The 10,970-nt window shown below is 37.6% G+C and overlaps 1 pseudogene; it reads left to right on the top strand.

The window, feature by feature from the left end:
- Positions 1–1,615: 1,615 nt before the first annotated feature.
- LOC105526831 lies at positions 1,616–3,717 on the top strand (annotated as a pseudogene).
- Positions 3,718–10,970: the final 7,253 nt, after the last annotated feature.

Raw genomic sequence — 10,970 nt, 5'->3', positions numbered from 1 at the left:
AAGATATCCATCAGCAATATGAATACATTAAGAGGCAGCTATTAACAGAAAATGTTGATGGCTGTGAACAGAGCCTTTGTCTTATGCTCTTTGAATCCTCAACAGCAGCTTATTTGGATAGAGTTGGTAATGGCCTTGATGTCCTCAGATATAGCATGCTGAGTCAATTCCCTGGGTAGGAGCAGGTGCACAGATCATTAGCTCTCTCTGGAGGCAATAGTGCAGTATCTGTTACAATGAGCCTAGAGGGAGTCTTGTCCTACTGTGTGCTTAACGATATCCTTGATAAAATAGTTCTCAATACATGTTGCCTTGGATGAAACACCCAGGTTGGAGCACACTTGTTTCAAGACCTTGTTAAAGTAGATGGAGTAGTTCTCTGTAGGGCATCTCTCATGCTAATCTTCTGAGTTTTGGTAAAAGTTTCTTAGAGTTGTTTTTGGAGATAGCAAACAAATGTTCTTAAAGTCATTTATGGTGATAGCAAACTACTTAAAGGAAGAGCCAGGCATAGAAGATTCAGCCTCCCACTGCTTAGAGATAAAAAGACTGTCAGATGGTACCAAGTAGGAACTATTTATAGTTGCCATATTCAAAGAAAGCATAGTTGGACGAAAAATAAATAATGCATGTAAATGAGTTGATCAAATTCCACTCTGATTTTATAGCATTAATATTTGGCATGAACCACTCAGAAAGCAACACCAGACAGTCTAGTACCCAAGTGTGGCCTGTACCAACAGTACTTTGAAAAGATTCTTCCTACGGCACCTAAATTTTGTAGGTTTCAGCTTCAACTACTTGAGAGAAACTAACCTCCTTAACCTAAGTCTGTAAGAAATGACACTGGCCAAGTTTGGGTCATAAATCCAGCTACCTACAATCAACTGCTGTCAGAAGCTGCCTTTTTGAGTCAACCCTAGCTTGAGCAGGAATTATCTGACCTGGAAAAGAAGAGTGATCCTGGAAAACATAGCACTTAGATTGAGGGACCAATGTCTCCAGGACTGATTCAAAATCTTAGTAAATTGGAAAAATTATTTTAAAAATTATGGAGAAGGAGTTGGACTAGCAAATTAGGAAACAGATTAAACCAAGATACCATAAGAAGTTGAGAACATTATGAAGATAATACTTAAACTTTAGAGCACAAAATTATATTTAAAGACTTCAATGAAAAAGCAAAGCAACAGAGGCTGTCACTTCATAAGTGGTACATTAGAGCATATGCACAAAGTACTCTATAATCTTGAAAACAAACCACTAAAGAAAACAAACCACATAAGAAAACATGTTAAAGCTGAGAGAAATGTGAAATTTCTCCCCCACTCCCTGCTGTGTTAATGTACTAGTGGATTGGGTGATTCACAATCCATGAATTATTAACACAACCAAAAAATTATTAGCAAGAACACATTAACTAGAACTCTAATTTTAAAAACCAAGGTAGTTCTGAAACTGTCTTTGGTATATGATGTTGAAGTCTGATAAAAGGAACTCACTGGCAGCTAGTGTACTTGGTGTTAGCCAATAGTGTACTTGGCCAGCTCCCCAGGCAGCAAGAAGCATTTGGCCTTTTGAACTGCCTGGAGGTAATGGTCAATCATCTGTTACAATGGGTCAGGTGGGAGGCCTTACCAGTGATCCACTCAAGGATGCCATTGCAAAAGGAATTTATGATCCACATGGCCTTCGATCAGATGTCAGTGTATCTGTTTCAACATCTTACAAGATTACTAGATTATTTCACTTGGATTCTCCCAGCAACTGAACTTCTATTTCTCTCGTCTTTCTTGATCTTAACCCTGGTATCTTGTTGGAAAATATTCTGATGCGACGGAGCTTCCAAGTTTGCTATAAGGAGGCAGGCCATCTATGGAACAGAAAATCTCACAGGCCAAATAAAGATGATAGATATGTAATTTTACATACTTAGAATAGGGAGCAAGCAAGATGGGAGGACCATAGTGCTGACTCTGGGAGTACAGACTATGCAAACATCCTGTCTTTCTCTGCCACATTAACTTTCCCAGCTAATGGTGTGATTACAAGAACTACCACTGAGATTCCAACAAGGGAGCCCACAGACAGAAAGTACTATAGGAGAGGATAATGACACATACTTGCTCTGTGAGAAAGACATGCTAAACAGCTATGGGTTTTATTTATTTCTTTTTTTAAATTGACAGATAAATCTTATGTATATTTATAGTGTACAACATGATGTTTTGATATACGTACACACTGTAGAACAGCTAAATCAAGATAATTATCCATTACCTCACATATGTATCTTTTTGTGGTGAGAACATTTAAAATCTACTCTCATAGCAATTTTCAAGTATACAATCATTGTATTAATTACAGTCACCATGTTTTACAATAGATCTCCTGAACCAAACTTATTTCTCCTGTCTAACTAAAATTTTATATGCTTTGACCAACATTTCCCCAACCCATAACGTTTGGTAATCTCTGTTCTCCTCTCTGCTTCTATAAGTTTGATACACTTAGATTCCATATACAAGTGAGATTATGTAGTGTTTGTATTTTTGTGCCTGCTTTTTTTTTTGCTTACCCTAATGTTCCTTAGGTTCACCCATGTTTTCACCAATAGCATGATTTCCTTGTTGTTAAAGGCTGAATAGTAGTGTGTTTTTTGAACAGAGAACACATGGTGGCAGAAGGGGTGTCCTCAGTAGGTGGCTGAATCAAGGCCTTGAAAATACTGGGTGCTTGTATAACCTTCGGTGTACCCTGGATATTTGGTGTTAGCTGTATATTTAGTATATCGTAAGTATCTTGTGCCCAGGTGTCTTGTTTATTTCAGGCCTCATGAATATAGGTATCTCTTTGTCCTCCCATTTCTTAACCTATGTATGATATACTTATTAATTTCCACGAATACATAACATATGACTTTCATACATTCACATCCAATTCATTTACTTGCCCTCTATAGAAGAAATAAATATTCTCAAATTATACAAAAAAATGCATATTATATATGGCTTTCTTGGAGCCCTTTCTAGAAATTGTACAACACTTCAAAGCTTTAGGCATATCAAAATCTGTTTCTAGCTTCCTCGAAAAGAGAAAAAGTGTCTACAGGTGATAAGGAAAATCCTGCAGATACTTGTATTCAAAGAAAGTCTGGAAAAAGTCTGATTGCATACAAAATAGCGGAAAAAGGCATGTAAAAGTATCTGCAGTTCTGCTTTGCTTAAATGAGGCACCTTCCAGAGAAGTTAGCCATTAAGGTGTGTGAGGTGTGTGTGTGTGTGTGTGTAAGGGATATAGTCGTTTTGGTTTGGCATTAGAGGGCACTACTTCGCAGGGGACACCTGGTTGTGGGAAGCAGGGCGGCGAGGCTCGCGCTAAAGTCCCAGACTCGGTCTTCCCTGGCCGAGGCTCCAGCGCCGTCTGCTCCGGAAGGTAAACTATGCCAAGCGGGTCGGGGCCAGAGCGCAGGTGTACCTGGCGGCGGTGCTGGAGTACCTGACCGCCAAGATCCTGGAGCTGGCTGGCAACCCGGCCCGCGACAACAAGAATACCTGCATCATCCTGCGCCAGTTGCATCTGGCCATTCGCAACGACGAGGAGCTTAACAAGCTGCTGGGCAAAGTCACCATCTCGCAGGGACGTGTCCTGCCCAACATCCAGGGCCTGCTGCTGCCCCAGAAGACCAAGAGCCACCACAAGGCCAAGGGCAAGTAATGTCTCCAGATAATAAAGCCCAGCAAAGTAGATGACCTACTTTTCGAGGGGAAAGAAAAAGTAAAACCAAAAGCCAGCCACGAGTTCAAGTAAAAGTATAGGCAGATAATGCCCAAGAGTATTTCAATAAAGTCTCTCCATTCTTTCATTCATTACCTTCATACTCTTGATACTCTCCACTTTGTTTTCTTTACCAACATTATGTCACACTGGTTTCCTGAAAGCTGAGTTTAGCACTGGATTTCCATGCAAGCTGTATTAGGTTGGTGCAAAAGTAATTGCCATTAAAAGTAATGGCAAAAACCACGATTACTTTTGCACCAACCTAATAATTTTGTGAAAGACATTTTTATGTGGTATCCAGAAAAGCACTTATAAAGCAGTTTTGTTCATGTGGGCTGTTTTATTTGCCATCAAGTTATAATGAATTTGTCAACTGATGATTAATTTCTTCAAGCCTAAGGGACGTGCTTTAGTGCTTTTTATTTGTCATGTTCAGTTTGTATTTAGCCTTTAGATATTTTAATATAGGGAGGTACGTATGTGCCAGTTGGTTTAAGGTTTCACTCTGTGGGCTGTCAACTTCCCCAAGAGGTCTCATTCCTGGGAGGTCAGCTAGGCTGATGTAAAAGAGGGTTACAGGCCAAAGGACGCTCCTGCAATGCCCTCTATCAGCCACATTTTTTGCCAAAGCTAGACTCTGCAGAGTCCAGATCTGGAGAGTTCAGTAAGGTCTGTAACCTGTAGTTTTATGGAGGGTACCCTAGGCTTCATTTCTAGATAAGCCTGTGTCCAAAGCATTGGTTTAGATTGATTTCCTTTTGCCTAATACTAACTCTAAGGGTAACAAAATCCTGTCTCTGGAATGGTGTTGCATCCGCTAGGAATGAACATTTGGCACAATGTGATGGTTAGATGGTTTCATAAATAGCTGTACATATGGCAGATTTTAGTCTAAAATTTACTTTTATTAAACCTAACTATAGATCACCTTAAGCTTCTTTGATAGCTACCATTGTCTAACAACTAGAAGCTTACGTCAGTTCCCAGACTGGACTGTGGAATACAGTTTGACCTCGAGTAAAGAAAGAAGCATGCATACAAAACACAACCTTTGACTTTGAAGTCCAGAGGAGAAATTGATGTATCTGCCCAATAAACCCACAGGGTAATGAAAAGCGAAGCAATTACATGGTTGAACAATTGTTTTCTAGGCCGTCCTTTTTGAAAGGCCAAGCAAAAGCATTTATGTCTCAGAAGCAGAGGCGTTATTAATAGAAATAAAATGCATAAAACGTGCAGTAAAGAGAGAATTTTAACCCTTTTGGAGTATGACTGACCTAGAGTAAAAAATATACGTTTTTAAAATATGCTGCAATACTAATATATAGGCTTAATATGTAAACATATGTGTTGCAGAATCAAAAGTTTCACAAAAAATCCTGACTCTTACTAAGTGGGATGCACTCTGATCTGTTCCATTCTATTCTAGCCTCATCCATTTTGTTTAAAAAACCATGCTGGCTAAATTGATAAGAGGTGCTAAATTGATAAGAGTAATGACTGTAGGCTGAAAAACATTGGGATGATGGGAGTGACCAATCAGACAACTTGGCACTGCACCCACAAGGCTGCAGCAGTTGGTTCAAATGGTAATAAAGTACTCTGGGCTGGGCCAGTAAGAGCCTTTCCTAGGTTTTGAACACAGTTGCTTTCTCTTCTCTTTTATGGATGGGATGAATGAGACTCCAAAACTGCCAACAGACTTGTCTGTTGCCTCTTGGAGAAGATCTAAGAGAAGGGAGAAAGTGCAAAAGAACAGCTGAAATAAGAGTTCGAAAGGTCTTCATTTATTTTGAGGCAGTGGTCCCTGGAACTGTGCTTGTTCCAGCTGCTCATTCTTATCTTCTGTGACCTACCTCAGTCTCCATGTTTTCTTTTTCTCTTTCTTTCTCTTCCAAAGCCATTTCAGTTGGACTTCTATCACTTATAAGCACAGGTGTCTGACAAATAGAAGCCCAAACTGAGTACAATAAAAACCAAACTTTGCAATTCAAAGGCCAATAAATAGGTTTGGCCCTTAATCCTGTCTTGTAACAACATTGACATGATCTTGCTCCTCATTCTGATTTAGCACCAAGAGAAAAATAAGAGTCTGAGTGGGAGAGGGAGGAATCAAAAGGAACTGAGCCAAATTAAGAGCTTTTGGTATAAATGTTGGAAGTTGAGAAAAGCCATGTCAAGCCACAGCAAACTCCCCTTCATAAAGGTGGCAGAGAGAAAAAATAAAATAAAAAAGAAGAGAATAAGAGAGAAATTACCTTTTTCATTTTTCTCCAAGTTAATATTTGCAATCGAGCTACACTTTTAAGTGACTGACGTGGTTACTAGGGGCTAAGAAACAAAAATGTTTCAGATGAGAACATGGAGTCCCCAGATTCAAAATGCCAGCACCTCACACACCCATCCTGGCAGCACAACCAACATTCACCCTCATCTGCTAAGACAAGTTCTCGGAATCATAAAGTTCATTAACCTGCACTTCAGTAGTAAATAACATTTAAGTTTTGGAAATGTATTCTTCTATTTGGCAATTCAACACCATCACTTGTAACAAAAACCAATAGCCAAGTACAACTCAACAACCTCAAGACAGAGCATCAAAGTTAACAGAAAAACTAGAATCCCTCTCCAAACTAGAAGGATGTTAGTATAAATATTTAACATAAATAAATGAATAATATCAGAAATATATGCTGACATACTTAAAAAATTAGATGTGTGAAAAAGAAGGTTTTCTTAGAAATGACAAATATCCTTAGAATTAGGGAAGAAGGAAAGAAATAAGAAAGGGAGGGAAGAAGGAAGGAAAGAATGAGAAAAAAATGAAGTAGGGAAGAAGGAAGGAAAGGAGAGAAGAAGGGAAGGAAGGTAGGCAGGTGATCTCAGGAATTTGGAAGAAAATTGATACAGCTCAAATTCACAGTAATGCCAAGATACAAAAGGAAGAATAATGAGAGGGAAATTTTATAGGAAACTGATGTTGAAAGTTGGTTTCAATATTTACCTAACAGACGGAATAGTCTGGAGGGTAAGAAAATGGACACAACAGCCAGACTTTCTGGGAGGTTGGATTCCTGACTCCATAGCTTATTAGTAAGTTACTTAACCTCTCTGTAAAGTGCCATAATAATAGTACATACCATAGAAGCTTGCTGTGAGAAGTGAAAGTGTTATTATATATAAAATGCTCAGAATAGTGCTCAGCACATATTTAGTGTTAAATAGGCCTTATTACAAGGAGTCTCTGAAAAGGGGGTGAGGGGCAGAGTAGAAGAATGATTACAAAGAAAGGGATAACCACAATCTTTATTTGAGGATATATTTGGTAAATTAAATTATATGGAAATTTATGTTGGAATATTGGTTAGAATGGCATATGGATTAGTCTGGAGAGACGAGATTTTTACATTTTTGAATGTTCCTGTTCATAAAAATGTTATGTCTCTTTATTTAGTTCGGCTTTAATACCTTACAATAAAGCTTTACAATTTTCTACATAACGATCTTCCACATTTTTTGTTAGATTTATTCCTAGGTTTTATATCCTTTTGTTGCTGTTACATTCTTTTATTGCCATTGTGAATTGTATCTCTTTTTATAATATCATTTTTTTTGTTTGTTTTGGGCTGGTAATTAAAATGCAATCGGTCTTTGAATATTACTTTTCGTTCTGTCAAATTTGCTAAACTCACATTAATTACAGTAATTTATGTACAGATTTGCTTTGTTTTTTTATGTAGACAATCATATCATCTACTAATAATTATAATTTTACTTCTTTTCTAATTGCTTCACATTTCTTTCTCATGTTATTGTGCTAGTTAGGCCTTCCAATGAACAGATGTAGCAAACACCTCTTTTATGTATCTGATTGTAACGAAGATTCATCTTTGGAATGTTTGTTGTAGGTTTTATGGATGCTGTTTATACATCATCTGTTTATTTTATTTAAATAAAATATAAGGAATTTTATTTTATTCATTGTTTGTGGGGAATGCTATCCCTTTACATTTCATTTTGGAATGCATATAGTAACTCAATATTTTTTGACTGATTGCTGACTGCCTCTAACTTTTTAATTAAATTATATTTGATTATTTTGAATGAATTTGATTTTTAATTGCTTTATTTCAATCATGAATATTACTCATGACATTTCAGAGGTAGTAATAGAAATAATAATGATAATGATAATTATGACAGACGATGACCTTCATTTATTGATTTTCTGTTCTATGCAAAGTATGGTGGATGGTTTCATTTTGTTGCATGATTTATTCCTAAGTTTTTTTAATGATCTCCAAGTGAGACTCAGCAAAGTAAAATACATTTACTCTAAGTCCCAGGTAGTAAGTGAAGTTATCTTGATATGAATTCAGCATGGTATAATTATAATAACTTGTGCTGGTTATAGAATGCAACACTTTCTCACTTGATAATTATGACATCCTTTATGCACTACAGATATCAATTTTGTTTACTATTCTATCTGAAAGCATATAACACCTCAGCCCATAAGCACTCCTGATTTTCTTTTGTGTATTCTCCTAAAGATTATATTTGTCACAGTTGTTCTTTCTTCTTTTCCATAGCCATTGTCCTCAATATATGATTTTGCAGTTTTAGCTGGGCATTCCTGGTAAAATAGTTGCTGAAAGAAATGGCATTGAAAGTAGAAAGTAGACTAGACAGCAGACATGTCTAAGGAAAAAAGTAAGATGTGTTTTCAGTATGGAGATCTAGGACATAAGTGAATGCATCGTGTAGATAACAAAAAATGCACCATTTTGCTCAGCTGATAGAAGACAAAATAATAGAAATGGTTTTAGAAGACAGATAGAAGACAAAATAATAGAGAACACCCACAAGTGTTCCAGATGGACTGCCAAGCCCATGACCAGATGATGCCAGACTGATAACTAGAGTGACCAGATTGACTCCATTTGTCATAGAGATGGTAAGGCAAAACAGGAGCCTAACTTGAACTTGGAGAAAAAAAGATTTGCTAGAACCATGAAGATGTAAGGTTCTGAGCAGATATAACATCACATATGGGTTCATTGTTTAGACCAGAGTGTGTGTGAAAAACCAGGCAAGCTCCAGAGAATAACCACTGCCATTTAGTCAAGTCTTCTGTTTTAAGACTTAGGCTCATTCAGTGTGTTTGCTTGACAGCTACCCTTGATTCATCAGAATCCCTGCTGGACATTGTGAGCTTTGAAGGAGGGTCTGACTCTGAAAGATGCTTCCTCTCCCTGGGCCCATTCTGGGCTTCCTCTACAAAGACTAGAGACAGGTTTCCTATGATTACAACAGGATCGTGCACTGGAGTCCTCTGAAATGTAAACCAGAATCAGAGCCTGCATCCTGCTGAGTTGTCATGTGACTGATTATTAACAACAGTGTTCACGGTCTTATGAAACAGGTCTGAGGATAACTTTTTTTTTTCTTTGGTTGTTTTGTTTTAGAGAGAGTCTTGCTGTGTCATCTAGGCTGATCATAGCTCACTGTAACCTTGAACTCCTAAGCTCAAGGAATCCTCCTCATCAGCCTCCTAAATAGTTAGGACTACAAATGCATGCCACCATCTCCAGCCAATTTTCCAAAAAATTTTGTAGAGAAGCGGTCTCACTTCATTGCCCAGGCTTGTCTCAAGCTCCTGCCCTCAAGTAATCCTCTGGCCTTGACCACCCAAAGCACTGGGATTACAGGTGTGAAGCACCACGCCTGGCTAAAGATAACTGTTAAAGGAGAAATGTGTACTCTGTCTTCTCTGATGATCCCCATGGCTAAAACAAAGCAATTTAAAAATAAATCTTATTCGAAAGGAAAGTGTAAATTTCTTTTTTTAGAAAAGATGGGTATTACAACCTAAGTCAAAGAAATATCTCAATTCACATTCAAGTGTTTAATTATAGAGGTGAAGAAAAGCTGAATTGTTACTCTTTCTACACAGAGACAAGTTGAGTCTGTTTCTACCAAGTCAAACCAGCTAGCATGTAAACAACTCTGGAGCACTTTAAATAAAGTTAAACATTAAATTGCAAAACCAAGTAACATTTTCTGACTTGGATAATTCAAGGTCAGAAACATTTCCTGTGATTTGTGAATCCCAAAGTTGATCATTATTTATCCCAGGGTCCAGAGTCCTTCAGAAATGACTCAGGGAAAAATCTTTTACCTAGAAATGTGAAATTGACACTACCCCACATGATAATGGGCTTAAGTTTTCCATACTTAAATTCTTAAAGTGCAGATGGAAGAAATCTGTTTTTTTTTTTCTTTTATCTTATAAAGAATATAATAAAACTTACCTGAAAGCATTGTGAGGATGACATGTAATAAATGTGCAGTAAATGGTAGCTCTGACTCCCCCTCCCCAGGACCCGGGTTCCTCCTTCTGAATTCTTGATCCATGATATATCCTACTAGGCTCCCACGTCTCAGCCAGGGTGCTGAGAGGTAGTTTACGCACTCTCCTCTCACAATACAGTTCAAATAGAATTAAAGAGTCAAACTCAAAATCTAAAGGAGATCTCCTCAGGTCCACAAAGTAAGAAGGGATTTAAAGTCAAAGTGAAGAGTATGAGCTAAGGCCAGGAAAGTCATTAAAACACAGAACAATGTTTAAATTTCCATGGCTGACTCTAATGCTCATATAAAGAAAGGAGTCTGGATTATGAACCCAGGGCATTCAGAGAGCTGGAAATAAACTACAGAAAACTAGGATTCTGAAGGCTTTGCCTCATCTATGAGACAAGGACAAGCAGGACTGTACACACGTTTGGAAAGCAGTGACAGTGCTTTTGACTTCCTGGGTGTTAGCGCAAGAGTTAACCACAAGAAATTGAGAGAGTTTGGCCTTCACTGTGCACATGTAGGTATGCCAAATTTATGTCACTTATTTTCCAAAGTGGTTATAGAATGGCCATAAATGCTACATGATAGCATGTGTGCAAATTTAGAAATAATACAAAGCATTATTAATTATAGTTTGTGAATACTCATATAAATAGCAAGAATAAAAAGAAATGGAGAAATCATATTATATTTATGTCAGGCTTGTTTTGTTTGGTTTGGTTTGCTGAGAAGAGGACAAGGACCCAGGGAAAGAGAAAGCAACAGAATGAATGAAGTTCAAGTTCATCCATAATATTACAATTCACATATTTCAAAGAAGAAAAAAATTA

This window comes from Colobus angolensis, unplaced genomic scaffold, assembly GCF_000951035.1.
Source record: "Colobus angolensis palliatus isolate OR3802 unplaced genomic scaffold, Cang.pa_1.0 Scaffold6, whole genome shotgun sequence".
NCBI classification, from domain to species: Eukaryota; Metazoa; Chordata; class Mammalia; order Primates; family Cercopithecidae; genus Colobus; species Colobus angolensis.
Note: the sequence above shows the minus strand (reverse complement) of the source record. Positions and strands in the feature narration are given on the sequence as shown.